The sequence below is a fragment of the Bison bison genome, unplaced genomic scaffold (assembly GCF_000754665.1).
Source record: "Bison bison bison isolate TAMUID 2011002044 unplaced genomic scaffold, Bison_UMD1.0 scf7180017864518, whole genome shotgun sequence".
Classification (NCBI taxonomy): Eukaryota; Metazoa; Chordata; class Mammalia; order Artiodactyla; family Bovidae; genus Bison; species Bison bison.
The window spans coordinates 17881842-17902602 of NW_011495071.1; the positions used below are offsets into that span (position 1 = coordinate 17881842).

General features: G+C 38.3%; 1 protein-coding gene and 1 pseudogene across 3 annotated transcripts in view; one reads left to right on the plus strand and one right to left on the minus strand.

Annotated features, from left to right (window-relative positions):
• FAR1 (fatty acyl CoA reductase 1) overlaps positions 1-20761 on the minus strand; it is a 75806-nt gene that overhangs the window by 46771 nt on the left and 8274 nt on the right. The window contains exon 1 of one of the 3 annotated variants that reach the window (XM_010830578.1): positions 19944-19973. The exons of the other annotated variants lie outside the window; for them this stretch is intronic. The gene's annotated coding sequence lies outside the window, so the exon portion shown is untranslated. Of the gene's footprint in view, positions 1-19943; positions 19974-20761 lie in introns of those variants that run through there. 3 annotated transcript variants of the gene reach the window in all.
• Positions 16501-18692, plus strand: LOC104981457 (annotated as a pseudogene).

Here is a 20761-nt window from a genome sequence, read left to right on the forward strand (position 1 = left end):
GCTTATTTAACTTATATGCAGAGTACATCATGAGAAACGCTGGGCTAGAAGAAGCACAAACTGGAATCAAGACTGCCGGGAGAAATATCAATAACCTCAGATATACAGATGACACCACCCTTATGGCAGAAAGTGAAGAGGAACTAAAAAGGCTCTTGATGAAAGTAAAAGAGGAGAGTGAAAAAGTTGACTTAAAGCTCAACACTCAGAAAACTTAAGATCATGGCATCTGGTCCCATCACTTTACGGCAGATAGATGGGGAAACAGTGGAAACAGTGGCAGGCTTTATTTTTGGGGGCTCCAAAATCACTGCAGATGGTGACTGCAGCCATGAAATGAAAAGATGCTTACTCCTTGGAAAGAAAGTTATGATCAACCTAGATAGCATATTGAAAAGCAGAGATGTTACTTTGCCAACAAAGGTCCGTCTACTCAAGTTTTTCCAGTGGTCATGTATGGATGTGAGAGTTGGACTGTGAAGAAAGCTGAGTGCCGAAGAATTGATGCTTTTGAACCATGGTGTTGGAGAAGACTCTTGAGAGTCCCTTGGACTGCAAGGAGATCCAACCAGTCCATCCTAGAGATCAGTCCTGGGTGTTCATTGGAAGGACTGATGCTGAAGCTGAAACTCCAATACTTTGGCCACCTCATGCGAAGAGCTGACTCACTGGAAAAGACCCTGATGCTGGGAGGGATTGGGGGCAGGAGGAGAAGGGGGCGACAGAGGATGAGATGGCTGGATGGCATCACCGACTCGATGGACATGAGTTTGGGTAAACTCCAGGAGTTGGTGATGGACAGGGAGGCCTGGCGTGCTGCGATTCATGGGGTCGCAAAGAGTTGGACACGACTAAGCGACTGAACTGAACTAAAGGGTGAAGAGAGTGGGCAATGGAGGAAAACTACTTAAGGAGCTTTACTCTGGAGAGACAGAAATGTTTAGGAACTAGACAAAGGCAGTAGCTGCACAACATTGAATGGAATAAATGTTAGTGAATTTTTCATTTTAAAATGATCAATTTTATATTATTTGAATTATGCTTTAATGAATTATTTTTGAAAATACCAAAAATTAGAAGTAAATGTAAAAGATACTAACTGAAAACTAAAAAATATTGAGAGAAGTTAAACAATACTTAAATAACTAGAAAGATGTGTATACTATATTCCTCAGATTCAACACATTAACCAAAGTTTAAGCTGTTCTTGTTTAGGTATAGAAACTAAGCCTCTAAAATGATACAGAAATGCAAAGGGCCAAGAGTAGCCAAGACAAGCAATGAGAACAACAAAGCTAAAGAACTTACATTATCATGTATTAAGATGTATTATTAAGCTACAGAAACATGGTATTGAGACAAGAAGAAAAGACTACAATATATCATCAGATCAGATCAGATCAGTCACTCAGTCGTGTCCGACTCTTTGAGACCCCATGAATCGCAGCATGCCAGGCCTCCCTGTCCATCACCAACTCCTGGAGTTCACTGACACTCACATCCATCGAGTCAGTGATGCCATCCAGCCATCTCATCCTCTGTCATCCCCTTCTCCTCTTGCCCCCAATCCCTCCCAGCATCAGAGTCTTTTCCAATGAGTCAACTCTTCGCATGAGGTGGCCAAAGTACTGGAGTTTCAGCTTTAGCATCATTCCTTCCAAAGAAATCCCAGGGCTGATCTCCTTCAGAATGGACTGGTTGGATCTCCTTGCAGTCCAAGGGACTCTCAAGAGTCTTCTCCAACAGCACAGTTCAAAAGCATCAATTCTTCCGCGCTCAGCCTTCTTCACAGTCCAACTCTCACATCCATACATGACCACAGGAAAAACCATAGCCTTGACTAGATGAACCTTTGTTGGCAAAGTAATGTCTCTGCTTTTGAATATGCTATCTAGGTTGGTGGACACAAGTAGTACTAATCAAAAAGGAAAAATGTTGACAAACTGGAAACCACTAAAACTGAGTTCATCTCACACCACTATTAATAGAGAGAAAAGGCAAACCAGGTAAAAGATATTTGTAGTAGCATGCCTAATGCAATTACTACCCAGAATATATGAAGAGCTACAAATTCAGTAAAAAGAAAAGAAAAATGGGAAAGGCCTGAAGAGATAATGAAGCATAAAGGAGATCTTCACTTGCTTCAGACGTTAGTCAACAAGTCCAGGAAGCACAGAGAGCCCCAGGCAGGATAAACCCAAGGAGGAACACACTGAGACACACAGTAACAAAACTGACAAACATTAAAGACAAAGATAAACTATTAAAATCAACAAGAGAAAACAACAAATAACATACAAGGAAAGGCCTACAAGGTTATCAGCTGATTTCTCAATAGGAACTCTACAAGCCAGAAAGGAATGGCACAATATATTTTAAATGTTGAAAGGGAACAACCTACAAATAAGAACACTCAGCCAGACTCTAGTTCAGATTTGGTGGAGAAATCAAAAGCTTTACAGACAAGCCAAAGTACCACCAAACCACCTATAAAACAAATACTAAAGGAACTTCTTAAGGCAGGAAACACAAGAGAAGGAAAAGACCTACAAAAAATAAACCCCAAACAAATGAAAACGGTAATAGGATCATAAACAGCGATAATTACCTTAAATGTAAATGGATTAAATGCATCAACCAAAAGACACAGACTGGGTGGATGAAAAACTTGCATGCATTCACTTCCACTTACCACATCACTCTATTTAACTCCCCAAACTGTATGTAGTTATTTTACATTGTTAGGTTAATCATGTTTCCATTATGGCTTGCAATTGTAATGATCTTTTTTGTCTGGCTATTGATTGTGAAAACTGATAAACATCTTTTACTTCTGAGATTATGTCACTATTATTCATTTTACTAACACTGTATCCCTGACTGGTTAACAGAAAATAATAGGATTCTATATCACTAAAACTACCATTTAATAGAAAAACCTGTAATTACTTTTTAAAACCCAGATGCACATTAGAATCACCTTGGAATTTTTTTTTTTTTTTTAATACAAATGCCACAGGTATTTTTTTTTCTCCAAAGCTCCAGATGTGATTCTAATGAGCTGCCATGTTTAAAAACAACTGGACTATATGATGATCTTTTACTTTTATCTAGTTGGTTTCACTTTTCCTATTTCGTATTAAGTACTCCCATTTCATTTAGTTTATGTTTTCCAATTTCCCTATCTCTTTTTTGTTGCTCTTTCTCAAGTTTTTATCAAGTGTAGAAAAGCTTCTGATACATATAAAAAGAGAGTGTATGTACAAATGTACATATTATAGAAAACTTTAAACTTTTGCTTACCTAAAAAATTAATGACATTTTGGTTCCACCTGTCTAAGTAGGAATAGAATGCCAGATTTCTAATTTATATTCACTCAAAACTTTTGATATGGTGGATTCATTCTGGCATCCAGCATTACTGCTAGAAGTCTCTAGTCCAGTTATTATTTTAGAGATTTTTTTTTTAATTTGAATGAGGCTTGAAATCTCTAATCCAATTCTGAAAACATAAAGAAATATTGTGTTGTAAAAAACAAAATAGGAAACATGATACAGTATTAACTAAGGTACAGATTTTGTTCAAATTTCACAAAATTTTATGCTAGTGTCCACTATTTGTCTTCATACTTTCAAGATTCTACATTATATTTAGTTGCAACGAACAGCTTCAGCTGCATGCAACAAATACTGATAAATTCTCTTTTCATTTTTACTCTATTACAAATATTTTCTACTTTTCCTTGTAATGGTTTCTTAGATACATCCATCATTTAAAAGAAGACATTAAATTTCCAAATACAATGGGGTTTTTTAATGTCCTTGTTATTAATTTCTCATTTAAATGCTTTCTTCTTCTCTGCAATCATCCTCTGTTTTTTCCAGTCTTTTAATTTTATCAAAGTTTTCAATGGTTAAATCAAAGATTCCTCTGGGTAAATGTCAAACTGCACTTGAAAACATGTAGGTTATTTCCAACTATCTTTTGATATTGATTTCTAACATAATTCCACAGTGATAAGAGAACAAACTCTGATTTCAGGACCTGTAGACTGTGAAATTTCTGCACCTTGTTTTAGATCCCTTGTTTTAGTTTCAGTGTTTCCTGGTTTATAGTCTGTGGGAACTTGAACAGAATGTGTATCGTGTTGTGTGAAAATTGTATAAATCTTAATCATGTTGAATTAGTTCACAGTGCTTTTCAAGTCTACTATATCCTTCTACTTTTCTGTCTATTTGTTCTATTAATTTTTGAGAGTCTGATATTGAAACTCCAACTAAAACTCTTAATATCTACTTTAAAAATAACTGTAATATATAGTGAAGCTATATGTAACTGTTTTCTGTATTTTCCAAGTCTCCTGCAAATGTGTTATCACACTTTCATAATTTAAAAAATAAAAAAAGATCAAAATTAAATAAATAAAAAGACTATTTCAAGACTTTGCCAACCCCAAATCTAATTAAAACTATAGAGCATTAAAGTTGTCATAGGCGAGAAATGAAGAATAATTCTGCATCAATACACCTAACAAATCTGGTAAATACTAATAACAACTACATACTAAATATATGTTAAACACAGTGTCCTGAGCACATGACCTAGAGCAAGTTATCTAATTCTCTGAGCTTCATTTCCTTCCTTTGTAAAAATTTGTTCAACAAATATTTATTAAGCACCTACCAGATACCAGGCACCAGAAAGTTTTCCAGAGGTGTACACTTGCGTTTAAGACAGAAAAAGATACTAAGCAAATTTTCCCTTTAATCACTGAGGACTTATAGCCTGAATACATGCTTGGCTCAACCCTAAAAAAAATCACATCTAAGTACTTTCTTCCTTATCTATCAGGGAGAACACCCTCCCTATAAAGCCTAAACAGCCAGTTTGTTAACATCAAATAACAAAAATTTTTACCAATCTTAATACTCTCTCCTTAAGAGTATAAAGACTAAAAGAGCTATAAAATGAAACTGCTTATTAGTTTCAGGTATTTAGCTTAAAACTATCTGCACGTGATTTCATCTTTAGGGTTTTCTTCATGGAAGAACGAACAGACTTCCACAATTCCCCAACTTTATCACAATGCAACCACAAACTTTACAAGCACCAAGTATTTTTACACTCTGTTTCCAGGTATTCTTGATCCTCCACCCACCAATACACTTTACCCTATTTAAACTTACTGGCAAAGCCAGTACAAATGAGAATTTTTTTAAGCAAAGTCTTAGACTGATCACATTTTCCAGAGTCCTGTCAGTATGGCCAAAAACTACCGGAAAAGCAAAAGCCAGGAGAGAAATGCTGCCAATCCTTCCAGAACATGCAGTTTAGATTCTTACTATGTGATTTTACTGAAATGAAAAGATATCTAATGCTCCTATGATCCGTTGAAAAGTATCTGAAGCACTGCAAGAATGAGAAAAGCAGCAGTATTATTTCCATGTGCCAGGGCAGAGAAGCAGTGAAACATGACTCATATTTATTTTCACTGTTCTTGAACTGTCTTAGGAAAACCACCGAGCAGTGGCAGCTGGGTATCTTCTTCAAAAAGTACCTTATCCTATGGTTCAAAAGTTAAAGAGGCAGAAATCTTTTGGAAGACCAGCAAAATGATGGGTACCAAATATCACAATTACTTTCAAGGCTTTCTTGCTAAAGTGGGTTTTGCTAGTGGGTTTTATATTATGCATGTAAACTTACATTAAGAGAACATATTACAAAGCTACTGAAACTAAGATACATTCACTTGCTAGAAGCTCAAGTCCAGGCTCTGCCACTTTGAAGCCATGAGATCCTAAGATAAAACTACTACTCCGAACCTGTTCCCTTATTCATAAAAGGAGAACACGTAGGCCTCATGGGCAAAAAGAGACTGAAAGGGAAACAAACAGAGAAACCACAGATAATTCTAAGACAGCACCCACCAATCAACATAAACTGCACCTTTGAAAAATAACTATTCTCTTAATAAAAGTCCCAATATTAATGAAAAGCCAATCATGTTGTCTCATTACTTTTAGAAACCTAGTTAAGATAAAATAATTAGGTAAGTTTTCTCTCATTTTCAACTTGTAAAAAGTTATTTAAACAAACAAAGCAATCAAAGAGAGAGATTGGGGTATTACAAAACCAAGAAAACCGTAAAAATCTGCCCCCAAAAAGTAGCTCTTTAGTGCCAAGAAATGGGAGTTCCTTTGCCTATATTGGGCTTCCCTGGTGGCTTAGAGGGTAAAGCGTCCGCCTGCAATGCGGGAGACCCGGGTTCAATCCCTGAGTCGGGAAGATCCCCTGGAGAAGAAAATGGCAACCCACTTCACTACTCTTGCCTGGAAAATCCCATGGATGGAGGAGCCTGGGAGGCTGCAGTCCATGGGGTTGCAAAGAGTTGGATGCTACTAAGCGACTTCATTTTCTTGCCTATATTAAAGCTAAGAACAACTCAAATTAAAATTTTAACACATTTCAAGTAGTTGTTTCAGACACTTGCTAAGCAGAAAGACAAATGTGAACAGTACTTGGAGATTAGGATATGGTGCAAGGAAGGAACAAGGCGGATCCATGGGCTTGAAGTAAAGCTTTATAGAAGACTCACCAGTGATAAGAAAAATAAATAATTAAGGCAAGCAGGAAAAGGAGAAGTTTAAGCACTAAAAACTGTATCTCTCATGCTTTCAGATACAATTTCCTACAAGTCTTCTTAATAATTTTTCTTCCTTAATGCAGGTAGACTCTTTAACAGTTAAAACTCAAAGGCTGTAGACTTTACCAGTATTTCCCTGAAGGCCATTTCCAGAGGTACCCAACAAAGAGAATGAGAAAGGAAAAGGTCTACTGTCAAACTCAGAATTTGACTCACAAGGCCACCAAGGTAGACTTAATTATTACCATTATCAGTTTAAATAAAAAGACAACATTCTTGGGTTAAGAAGTAAACACTTATCAAAGGTTAGTGGATTTATTTCCAAGTCTACTCTACCCGATCCACTGAAAGACTTTTCCTAAATATAATTATTTATCGGAATAAATTAAAAAAAAAAACCTCAGGGTAGTACAGGTAATAAGATAAGGCAGACAAGAAGCTCTGAGAGCATAAGGTCTTGCTTAAGATTGATAACAAAATTCAAACATGTTTCTACAAACACCTGTAACAATATATACAAATATCTATACCTATATATAAATATATATAAATACTACATACTACACTTAACTACCTTTGAAAAACAGTGAGTTTTGTGTAATGGGGCATGGGCTCAGAAATTTGTACTCCCAAATTGTCACTAATGGCACATGGATTACTTTGAGCTGAAGGAAGTGAGATCTAACATACGCAGAAAGAATTCTTCTCAGACCTTCCCTCATTTGAAGCTCATTAAAAGCTTCTGCACATCAAAGGAAACTATTAGCAAGGTGAAAAGACAGCCTTCAGAATGGGAGAAAATAATAGCAAATGAAGCAACCGACAAACAACTAATCTCAAAAATATACAAGCAACTCCTCCAGCTAAACTCCAGAAAAATAAATGACCCAATCAAAAAATGGGCCAAAGATCTAAATAGACATTTCTCCAAAGAAGACATACAGATGGCTAACAAACACATGAAAAGATGCTCAACATCACTCATTATCAGAGAAATGCAAATCAAAACCACTATGAGATACCATTTCACACCAGTCAGAATGGCTGCGATCCAAAAGTCTACAAATAATAAATGCCGGAGAGGGTGTGGAGAAAAGGGAACCCTCTTACACTGTTGGTGGGAATGCAAACTAGTACAGCCACTATGGAGAACAGTGTGGAGATTCCTTAAAAAACTGGAAATAGAACTGCCTTATGATCCAGCAATCCCACTGCTGGGCATACACACTGAGGAAACCAGAAGGGAAAGAGACACGTGTACCCCAATGTTCATCGCAGCACTGTTTATAATAGCCAGGACATGGAAGCAACCTAGATGTCCATCAGCAGATGAATGGATAAGAAAGCTGTGGTACATATACACAATGGAGTATTACTCAGCCATTAAAAAGAATACATTTGAATCAGTTCTAATGAGGTGGATGAAACTGGAGCCTATTATACAGAGTGAAGTAAGCCAGAAGGACAAACACCAATACAGCATACTAACGCATATATATGGAATTTAGAAAGATGGTAACGATAACCCTGTATATGAGACAGCAAAAGAGACACTGATGTATAGAACAGGCTTATGGACTCTGTGGGAGAGGGAGAGGGTGGCAAGATTTGGGAGAATGGCATTGAAACATGTGAAATGTCATGCATGAAATGAGATGCCAGTCCAGGTTCAATGCACGATGCTGGATGCTTGGGGCTGGTGCACTGGGACGACCCAGTGGGATGGAATGGGGAGGGAGGAGGGAGGAGGGTTCAGGATGGGGAACACATGTATAATTTTTTTTTAATTAAAAAAAAAAAATAAAGGAAATAAAAATTAAAAAAAAAAAGAAAAGAACATTTTTACATGAAAAAAAAAAAAGCAGAAACTTCCAAGAAATGAGGGCTGCCATAATGAGGACTCTCTGAGTGAGTTCTATGGTGATAAATAAGATGGAAAGTTAGCACCAAGATGCAAAAACTTTACTAAAATAACCCATATCTTCTATTGGTTTTCCCACATATTTACCTTCCCACGATATATTGCCCCTAAAGTCCAAACTCCTTTGTGTCTAGTCACGTCTCCATAATTTATAACCCTTTTTAATATGGTATATAAGCTCCCAAGTCTCAAAGTGAAAACTACCCTTTCGGGTCTTCACTTTTCTGTGATGCCCTTGCTGCTAAGTTGCTTCAGTTGTGTTTGACTCTGTGCGACCCCATAGACAGCAGCCCACCAGGCTCCCTGGTCCCTGGGATTCTCCAGGCAAGAACACCGGAGTGGGCTGCCATTTCCTTCTCCAATGCATGAAAGTGAAAAGTGCAAATGAAGTCGCTCAGTCGTGCCCGACTCTTAGCGACCCCATGGACTGCAGCCTACCAGGCTCCTCTGTCCATGGGATTTTCCAGGCAAGAGTACTGGAGTGGGGTGCCATCGCCTTTCTTATGCAAATTAAAAAACATATGTATGCCTTTTCTATTAATCTGTCTTTTGTCATTTTGATTTGCAAGCCTCAGTCATAGAGCATAAAGGGATAGAAGAAAAGTTTTTCCTCCCCTACATAAGCTATTAAAAAACCAAGTCTCTAGTGAGGCCATTTTCAGTATTCTATTGAATCTGGTCCTGTTATAAACTGTTTCCTGATAAGTAAATTAGGCTCACTTTGTGGAACAATCCTTTCAGACAACCCAGTGCCATAATGCAGCAGGGACCTGAGTCTGGCAGGGCTGGGCTAGAATCCAGGTGCACTCATTTATCTTGGGGGTGAGCTTACTTATCTGTTTGTTTCTGCAGTTTTCTCATCTCTAAAAACATATAGACAGCATATATACCTCCCACCCTTCACTTCATAGCATTTGTGTAAGATTAAGGCTGGGCACATAATTACACTTCTGTATTCATCTTTCCTCTACTTCTTTGTCAATGATTTCTCAGTATAGTCCCTCAACAATCAGTCTGATCTATTATATAATATTTCATTCCAAAAATCATTAATTTATCTTTTTTTCCTGCAAATAATCATTTACTTATGGGCATAATTTTTAGACTAGGAAAAAAATTGTATTACCAAAGTAAAAGTCCAAGTGAAGTTGCTCAGTCATGTCCGACTCTTTGCGACCTGGTGGACTGTAGCCTACCATGCTCCTCCATCCGTGGGATTCTCCAAGCAAGAATACTGGAGTGGGTTGCCATTTCCTTCTCCAGGGGATCTTCCCAGCCCAGGGATCGAACCCAGGTCTCGTGCATTGCAGGCAGACGCTTTACCCTCTGAGCTATCGGGGCAGCCCAATTCATAGCTAATTTATCTCTGGATTATATACTATTACAGTCACATGCACATAAACTCATTTTGTAATTCTGAGAAGGAAATTAATGATTTTAGAAGGTTTAAACTAAACCTCTGAGGACTAAAAGAGGGAAGAGGTGGTTCAGCTTATATTGACATGAAACACAGATTCATGACTTATATTAAAGGCCAAAATGTAATATACTGTATGATATACCACCTTTTATGGGAAAAGAATGAAAAACTGAATGCATATGCTTACAAATAAATAAGATTTTTCTAGCAAAAAAAGCCAAAAACTTGGTAATAAAGGTTGCCTCATCCAGGGAGAACTGGATAACTCAAGAAGAGAAATTATAGACATTTGTTTTTCATTATATATCCAGTGCATGTGTTATATATTTTTAAAAACCACTATTTTTGTAAAACAGAAAAATGAGAAGGTACCAAAAAAATTTGAAAGAGTGTATTTTCCCATCAATTAGCCAGTCTCCATTACCTTTTGTCCTCTAACAATTTACAAACTCCCTTTCATCTAAGAGGGAAAAAAAAGTTTGAAAAATCTTTTTAAAGTGAAAATAGAAGAGTATCATTGTGTAAAGATACACAGTATTTACCTTTCTTCTGGTAATCTTTATTACCTGAACTTTTCCTTTTTCTTTTCATTTATTTTTGGCTATGCACATTTTCATTTATTTTGGTCTTTGCCGCTACGTGAGTCTTTCTCTAGTTGCAGTAAGCAGGGGCGGCTCTTTAGTTGTGGTGTGTAGGCTTCTCACTGCAATGGCTTCTCTTGTTGCGAAGCACAGGCTCTAGGGCTCCTGGACTATTCAGCACAGGCTCAACAGTTGTGGTGCACAGGGCTTAGCTGCCCCGCATGTGGGATCTTCCCAGACCAAGGATTGAACCTATGTCTCCTGCAATGGTGGGCAGACTCTACCACTGAACTAACAGGGAAGCCCTCCATTTCTTTATTAGATGGAAAACCTACTAGATTAAAAACAAGAAGGTGCTTTAACTGCGAAACTGCTGTTTAACAAGATTTTAACAGGCTGGATTTCCTAAATGGAATGTGAGAAATTCTTCCCCCATCAGGATAACGTTGATCTTTGGATCAGATACCCCTTTCTCCCATCTCTTGAGAGGACCTCTACATTCATCATGCTCACCAAGGAATCAAGTACACAAAAGTACCAAATACTGCAGTGAAGGTCTGCAGTGAGATTGGCTCTACCTGTATGTTTTTTTTCTGTACCAGTATTTACTGAACACAAACAGTAAAAGCTGCCAAAAGATAGTTGTAGTTCTAAGTTTTAGCTGCTACAAATTTGTTTAGAAAAACGAAGCACTGAATATGAAAGTCTCTAGACAATGTCCAAACATTCATTCCAGCTTCCTATAAATTTCCACCTCAGTTAAAGAAGGATCTGTTTAGCTGTCTTCCTCTTAAAAACTGACTCCTCTGTGCCTCTAACATGTCTACCAATGGAGACAGTGGGGAAAACATTAACCTACCAATGGAGACAGTGGGGAAAACAAAGAATAATCTACTTCATCTATCCTTCCATGGGGAGTCACTGATTGACTCCCAGTTAGGGACAATTCTGTGCTTAGCACAGTTACATCCAATGCTGTTTTGTCACATCATCCTACACCTCTAAGCTGGAGGACAACTTGGCAGGAGTACTCAAGGAAACTCAAGCAGCAGTAGATAGAATGCTGAACTAAATGGCCTTATAATATCCCTTAGATTCTATGACTGAAAAACAAAACCACAACAAAAAAAACTTCAAATATTCTTAAAAGGGAGGAATGAATTCCAAAATATTTTGAACCAAGAGTCAGCAAAGGTTTTCAGTAAAGGGTCAAGTAATAAATATTTTCGGCGTGTGGGCCATACAATCTTAGCAGCAACTACTCAATTCTGCCATTTGGGGCACAAAATCAGCCATGACCAGTAAGCAAATAGACATGGTTGTGTTCCAATAAAACTTTATTCACAAAAACAGGAAGACAGTTCGTAGGTTATAGTCTGCCCACTCCTGTTATTTCTAAATAAAGATTCTGAATATTTCACATTCAGAAAAATGAACTAAGAAAGGTTATCAATGGGAAACCAGCACAGTCTAAATATTCATTGCCTATGATTCCACTATTACTAGAGTTAATGTGCATATCATTAAAATGGACAGTAAATACTCGACTGTTACATCTTTTAAAAAAATCAATAAATGAATGCCAGGCTTCATTTATACAGATATGCCACAAACTAAATGCAAAACAAAGACATGACCGATAGCCTTTTTTAAGATAGACTAAAAATATCTTTATTTTTAAAAGGGAAGTCCATTAAGTTGTTCAGGGCTGAAGCCTGGGCAAGACTGTTTTGGAGAAAAGGCTACAAATGAAGAAGAGCACCGAGTATACAATCCAGTCATAGACTCAGAAACCCTAGACCACTACCATGTTGATACAAAAATCAAAATCTTGATACAATAATCAAAAAATAACACAGAAGGTAAAGAGGTCAAGAGCTAACCCCAACACTGCGGAAGATACAAAGTCTGTTTATATTCTGTGTAGAGCACAGGCTCAACAGTTGTGGCACACGGGCTTTAAGTAATAGGTCTAAAAGTACCTATTCTTTTCTACATAAAAGTATTACATGGCTAAAGGAATGGGATTGGAAGCAGAAAAGAGACTAAGCACAATGTAAATATTACCTAAGTATGAAAATTCCCCCAAAAGCTACACTGAGTTACAATGATGACCATGAGGATATCCCATATACATAACTTCTGCTTCTTCCTTATTGTTTTTCCATTTCATTTGCTTTTCCACTAAATGGGAAATTGAGATTAGGTATCTGTAACTGCTAGGAATTAATATCTTTCTAATCCAGAAGTTCATGAACAGGATTGCATGGAGGTGGGTATCCAAGAACACTTAGTTTCATGAAAAATACTTTTCTGAGTTTGTTTATATGTGTGTGTGTTAAAGTGTGCAATCCTATGCTTATATCTCTACATTATTCTAGAGGAAAAAATCCACTGCTTTTATCAGATTCTCAAAAGGGTCAATAAGTCTAACAGTAAAAAAATACTATCAAATTGTAGGTATACTATGTGTGTATGCCAGAGGGAGGAGGACCTAAAATGCAGAGAACAGAGCTTCCTCAAGGTCACTGATTAAAAACCCCATTCACATATAATCTGGAGTGAAAAGTGAAAGTGTTAGTCACTCAGTCATGGCCAACTCTTTGTGACTCCATGGTCTGTCCATGGAATTCTCCCAGCAAGGATACTGGAGTGGGTTGCCATTCCCTTCGCCAGGGATCTTCCTGACCCAGGGATCAAACCTGTGTCTCCTGTATTGCAGGCAGATTCTTTATCATCTGAGCTACCAGGGAGGCTGGAGTAAAAATGTGTAAACGGTTTAAAACATAATTATACCGATCTCTCTCGAAGCCTGTTATGGAGCGAATTGTGATCCTCCTAAAAAGACATGTTGAAATCCTAATCCCTAGGATTTCGGAATGTGACTTATTTGGAAACAGGGTCGTTCAAGTATAATTAGTTAAGGTAATTGATATAACACTGGAGCAAAATGGGTCTCTAATTCAACATCACTGGTGTCCTTATAAGAGGAGAGGCATTTGAAGACAGAGATACACAGGGAGAACTCCACCTGATAACAAAAGCAAAATTGGAGTTACACATTAGAGCTACAAGCGAAGGAATACCAAAACTGCTAAGAAAAAATTAGTAAGAGGCAAGGAAGGACTCCTTACAGGTTTCAGACAGACCATGGATTTTGGACTTATAACCTCCAGAACTGTTAGACAATAAATTTCTGTCATTTTAAGCCACCCAATTTGTAGTACTTTGTTACAGCAACCCTGGGAAACTAACAGAAGGTCAAATATCATAGTAACTAAAATTAAAGTACAGAACAAAAGGCTTTCTAAAGATGATCATGTGTCCTTATGACCTAATAAACACATCACGGGCACTTTCCAACAAACATGACAGTGTCAATTACCAAAACACACTCTATTAAATAGTTAATTAAGAGATGGAATGGCTTTTCTAAATGGGTACAGGCAAGAACAGAAGAAAAAAGTTTTATGTATCAGAGGTAAAAGACCAAAATAAAGTTAAAGATCAGATCCCAGAACAAATCAATGGGATATATCACTGACTGTTCATCTAAATACTGCATACAGATAAATAGTGTATATTGATAAATTTCAGTATACAGTAGCAGATTCAAGGAAAGCAGTGTTCTGATTACCTACTGCTATATAACAAAATCACACTAAAACTTAATGTCTTAAAACAACAATAATCATTTTTATTTTCTCTCACTGTATCTCAAAGTTAGGAATTTGGGAAGAGCTCTAATAAGCAGTTTTAGCTGAACAGTTCCAGCTCCTGCTGTTAGAGTCATGTAGTCTGTCCACATGAGGCAGTCTGGGATAGCATGGCAATCCCAGGCTATACAGCTTAAAGGCTGCTGAAGACTTCAAAACCAGTATTTTGTTGAGTTGGATAGGGAGCTCACCTTTTCTGACCACACCTTATTGCTCACAAGTGAATCACATGATCACCCAAATTCAAGGGAAGGGGGCATAAAATGCCACCTTAGGATGAAAGAATAATCAAGGGCACACTAAAAGAACATATGAGAAGGAAGATATTGTTACAACTACCTTCAGAAAATACAATCTGCCACAGAAAATATGGTAAAGTGACTCTTGAAATGGTCAACCATTTGAAACTGTCCCTCAGGTTAACAAACTGATGACTAAAAGAAATTCTTGAGCTTGTCTTACAGAACAGCAACTAAGGGAACACCTTATTAAAAACCCTTCTGCTTGGAATCTGCTTCCATCGATCAAACTCATCTTAATTATTTCTTCTGACTCTTTAAACACCCCCTACAGATATACCTCTGTTGAATGGGTCCCTACTGTACCAGGGGCTTATGCTGCTTTTCAGAAACTTGGAGTCAGCTCTTATCCAGTTTAAGCTGGCTAAGATTTTTGGTTGGAACTACTGACACTAAAACTGGGCCTATGCAAGTGTCCAACAAATAATGTCAGAGGGCTCAAAAATCCACCCTTAGATCATACTAAGTGCCCCCAGTTTTGAACATGCACCTCAAGAAGCAGCATGTAACTTAGATACACCTGCAAAGAATACTGATTACCTCAGCTTTTCCCTATCAGCATTCACCTTTCCCCATGCCTAATACCACCCTGCTTCTTTATTCCATAAAGACTGCAAACCCCTTGCCTTCAGGGAAGCGAATCTGAGACCTGTTCTCCTACCTCCTCACTTGGCTGCTTCCTGAATAAACTCCTTCTCTACTGCAAACCTTTGGGTCTGTTGCAAGCATTTTGGCCTACTGCACATAGGGCAAATGAACCTGGTTTAACAGTACGTTTAATCCATGTCTGACCTATTTCATAGGAAATACTTAAGCCACCTAAAATGCCTTTTAAAAACATGGCCCATGGGTCTCATATTTTAAAGTACAGATGATTCTTGAACAACACAGGTCAAACTACATGGGTGCAATTATGCACAGATTTTTTTCAATAAATGCATACTACAGTACTGTGTAACACAGTCAGTTGAACCCGAGGATGCAGAACCATAGAGTGCTGTTTCTTAGTCACTCAATCGTGTCTGACTCTTGGCAACCCCACAAAGACTGTAGCCCACCAGGCTCCTCTGTCCATAGGGATTCTCTAGGCAAGAATACTGGAGTGGATTGCCATGACCTCTTCCAGGCAATCTTTTCAACCCAGGGATCGAACCCAAGTCTCCCACACTGCAGGCAGATTCTTTACCATCTGAGACACCAGGAAAGCAAGCCCATAGATACAGAGGGCCAACTGTAAAATTAACACATAGATTTTTCTTTTACATCCATGAGGACTGGCACCCCCACTGTTGCTCCAGGGTCAACTGATTTTGCCTAACAAATAATCTCATTCACTTAATAAAATTTTCATTTTTCCATATTCACTTAACTGCGAATTTCTAACCAGTAGATTTCTACTTGGAGTTGACATACTTGTAGCCAAAAACAACCCAATTCATTCTAGTTAAGACTATTAAGAGGCCTCATATTATAAGTGAGCATATATTTTCTTTTAAATTTTTTGATAGACTCTCATCTAGAGGCAGCAGCAACCCACTCCAGTACTCTTGCCTGGAAAATCCCATGGACGGAGGAGCCTGGTAGGCTGCAGTCCATGGGGTCTTGAAGAGTTGGACACGACTGAGTGACTTCACTTCCACTTTTCACTTTCATGCATTGGAGAAGGAAATGGCAACCCACTGCAGTATTCTTGCCTGGAGAATCCCAGGGACGGGGGAGCCTGGTGGGCTGCCGTCTATGGGGTCGCACAGAGTCGGACACAACTGAAGCGACTTAGCAGCAGCAGCAACATCTTTTTACTATATTTTAATAACTCTAGAATCTTTATTTATATAAAGATTAACTCAAAAAAACTTTAAAAAAATAACTTGAGAGTCTTAAGTCTTTTGCTTAAGACTCAACATAAATGAAAACCTCCTCTGCAAGTGAGCTGTAAACAACAAAAAAAGGGCTAAAATCCAAACTCAAAATGTACAAGTTGATAAGAATAGTGGGTTCCTTTTTCCTTTCAAAAATTAAGGCTTACAAAGCATTTTTCCCACAAACAAAAGAATAGCTCTAGCATCTTGGTTTTCAATAAAAGATGCTAGTGTCTAACCCTGTTGTAAGCACCACTGAAGTAAATATAATGGCCACTCTGTTTGCCTACACAGATACTGATGCCAATATTTAACTCTCTATATCCAATTTTCCCCAATGTCTAGGATACTTCTCAGTAAGGAATCTCAGTAGGTTCATCAGTCCTTAGGGCACTACACAACTATTTTGAATACTGACATTGCTGTGTAAGCAGGGCACTTTAGCAAGTTAAAATGGCTCATTATCCTGGAAAATTACACATTAAGAAAAATCAGACTCATAATTCCTTTAAGTGACATAAAAATCAAACACAAAAACATCTTTAAATATCAAGTTTTACTTCATCAGAGAGGAAATGTTAATTCTACAGCATTAAAATTATCAGCTGACAAGAAAACTTAAATTTTTCAGCAACGCCCATTTTCCTTTCTGTCCTTTCTGTCCCTTCCTTTCTGTATCATAGGGTAACGTTTCTACCATAAAGCCTACAGAAGAAGGACTGTGCTCTTGTTAACACGTTTGGTCAAAAGCAATTCCACTCCTTGCAAAAACATGCATTCAATTCCATTCTGGGAGAAAACAATTCTTAAAAAATAATCTCCAAAGTCACACATGATTTTTCTTTAGATAAATAATTGTGCTACAGGCTCTCCTTACCTAATAAAAATATTTTCATATAAAGACATGTAATTTCTATCCTAATACTTTCAAACTCAGAAAAGTGAAATACCGTATACAAAGGTATCCTAATATTTCAAGTGTATTACCAAAGATAAGATTTCTTAAACATCTACAAAACAGAGAAATCAAAATATCCTATTTTGCTTAAAAATTCATGAAAGTTTCCATCTGACTTCACAATATACCTAAAATTAATATAAAAATATTTCACTCGTTTCCTCTCTGGCTGCTTTAAGATCAGCAACCATCATGAATGAAACAGTAATTCTCCAGACCAGGAAATTCATGACCAACCAAAAACAAATTGTCATCAATATCCTTCACCCTGGGAAGGCAAAAGTAGCTAAGATAGAAATTTAGGTAAAACTAGCCAAAATGTACAAGACCACACCAGATGTCATCTTAGAATTTGGATTCAGAATCCATTTTGGTCGTGGCAAGACAACTAGCTTTGGCAGGTTTTACTATTCCTTAGATTACAGAAAGAAAAACGAACCCGAACATTGACATGCAAGATATGGTCTGTATAAGAAAAAACCTCAAGAAAACAACAAAAGGAACAAAGAACAGAATGCAGGAAGTCAAGAGGACTGCAAAGGCCAACCTTGGTGCTGGCAAAAAGTGAGCTGGAGACCGGACAACAGGAGGAGTAAAGATTCTGCAGTGACTATGCAAATTTTTCATAAGATGATTAATAAACTAAGAATGTTTATGTGAAATAAAAAAATATATATATACTTTAAATTATTCAGTAAAATTAACTTTAACAGGAAAATGTTCCAGGTATACCCTGATCATTACATGTAGACTACACACAAGTTTATCCAAAGAACTGACTCAGGCAGATTACTAATCATGTGCCCTATGTGGTCTAATTTAAAGCTATCGAAGCCTATTCATGAAGCTTAGTAATTTTAAGAACAAGTTGACAGAATCAGATATTTCACTGTTTTTATAGAAGTAGTAAGATTTTGTTTAAAAGAGTTTTATTTAGTCTGATTACAACAGCAAATGTCTTTAACGATATAAAAGTGCTTTGAAGCTCCTGCTATATGCTGTATTTCCTGTTTCTCTTTTGTCACTTTCTTATGAATCCTTCTCAATCTGTTCCCAAGGCTGAACTTAAAAACAGGCTCTACCCAGCCAAGGCAGCATTTTCCAAATCGTGGCAAATGGGACTGGCAAACTGTACACTTTAGCCCTAATCTTACAAAATACATTAGCACATCAAAGACCTACAAAATGTCCTGAGATAAAGAAACTCAGTAGACCTCTTTGAAAGCCTACCGCTAAGTCGTTTCAGTCATGTCCAACTCTGTGCGACCCCACAGACAGCAGCCCACCAGGCTCCCCCGTCCCTGGGATTCTCCCGGCAAGAACACTGGAGTGGATTGCCATTTCCTTCTCCCTTAAATACAAGAATACAGTCTCTCAGAAAACCTCCTATAGAGACACAGAACTTCAGATCCAAGTAGGAAAATATCTCAGGTCTTCAAAGATTTTCAAAGGGAGGAAAGGAAGCCAGGTTGAAAGAAGAAGGGGGAGGAGGTGGGAGAGGGGGGCAAAAGGGTGGTCTTACAGACGTCTCCTGCCACCTGCAGATACCCAGGCATTATGGGACTTTACCCTGGGCCTCCAGAGAAGGGAGGACTGGAACTCAGCCCTACCAGAAATCAGAACCAGAATTCGAGTTCTCTGCCAAGAAGAGGTGATCAGTCTCCAATCCTCAGCTCAGGCTGAGGCCCTTCGACCAGATTCTTGCGTCCAGGACTGAGGGACTAGAAAAACAGGGAAGGATAGGAAGGATTAAGGAGAGGAAAGAGAGAGGGAAGGAGAGAGAGGTCAATATACCAGTCGGGGCACTCTGGCCAGTTGTCCATGTCAGGAGACCAGGGACAAAAGGGTCTCAGTTGCGGCCATTGGGTCTGGTCCATTGGCAGGCAAGCTGGCCCCTGAGTACCCTGAGTAGTCAGGATGTCAGTCTCAGTTAAGAAGAGTCTCCACCAGAGTCGCCATTTGTTGCAGGAAAGGGAACCCCTTCTAGGGCCCGAAACTGGGCTCTTGTCTAACACTCGGAAATGAATTGTCTGAGGAGATAGGTGCTGACAAAGCAAGAGATTTTATTGGGAAAAGGCACCTGGGTGGAGAGCAGTAGGGTAAGAGAAAGCCTGGCCTTTCACAAATTTCCAAACACGGCTAAGTAAGCAAAGTGCCTGAGAAGCTCATTGATTACCACATCAGCCTTCTGAGGTAATGACTGTACAAACATGAGCCAAACCTCCCACGAACTACAAATGATTTAGAAAGCATGACCTTCCATTGATCCTCAAGACTACTTCTGAATAAACTATAAAGCCAGTTATTAAGAGTTGCAAAAATGAGTATGTATTAGAATGTACCAAAGACTTCAGTTTGTACACAATTACTAACTCTGGATGCTGCAACTCAAGATGCAGCACAACTTCTACCAAATACACACACTCAAAACATGGAATTCTGTAATTTTCAAGAGGAACAATCAATCATCATTAGTGAAACTGTGTTGTCTTTAGCTGGTTATGGTTTTTAATTATAATTATTCTTATTCCTAATTAAAAATTACCGTTAGTTGAACTTCATGCTTCCCTGGTGGCTCAGAGGATAAAGCATCTGCCTGCAATGCAGGAGACTCAGGTTAGATCCCTGGGTTGGGTAGATCCCCTGGAGAAGGAAATGGCAACCCACTCTAGTATTCTTGCTTGGAGAATCCCATGGACAGAGGAGCCTGGCAGGCTACAGTCCACAGGGTCGCAAAGAGTCAGACACGACTGAGTGACTTCACTCACTCAATAAACCTGTGGAATGTGTTATACAATTCCATCACCAGTATTTGAGACCTACCATTTTCTAACTAGTCTAAACTTTAAGATAAGTATACTTTTTTGTCATTCAATTAGGAACCATCCATATTCCTAACTGCTGAAGAAAGTTCCTCTCCCCCAAAATGCTTCTACCTTGACAATTTAGTTGCTATTACTCCACTAAAAAGAAGGAATTACTGAGCTACAGAATGACCCAGCTGAAGGGCTTGGATTAAAAGAACTGGACCAGTCACTGTTCTAAAAGTCCTCACCTTACCTATGGAGCCACTAATGTACGGACAGGTCTTCTCCCTGGTCACCATGTCCACACCAACCAAATACGGCACAAGGACTTCGAATTAGGGCCCTTCGTGGAAGTAATAATAACTTCTCTCATCTTGAATGTCAATGATCCCTCCAGGCTCAAGTTTTGGGTAGGAAGCTTCCAGGAAGGTCTTAAAACAACTTAATCCCATAATGAAGTCTCTTCTCAAAAATATTTTCTGGTCTATCTTAAAAACTTTTCAGGTTCTGCTCTCTGATGACTGGGGGGGTGGGGGTGAGGAAAGATGGGGGCAGG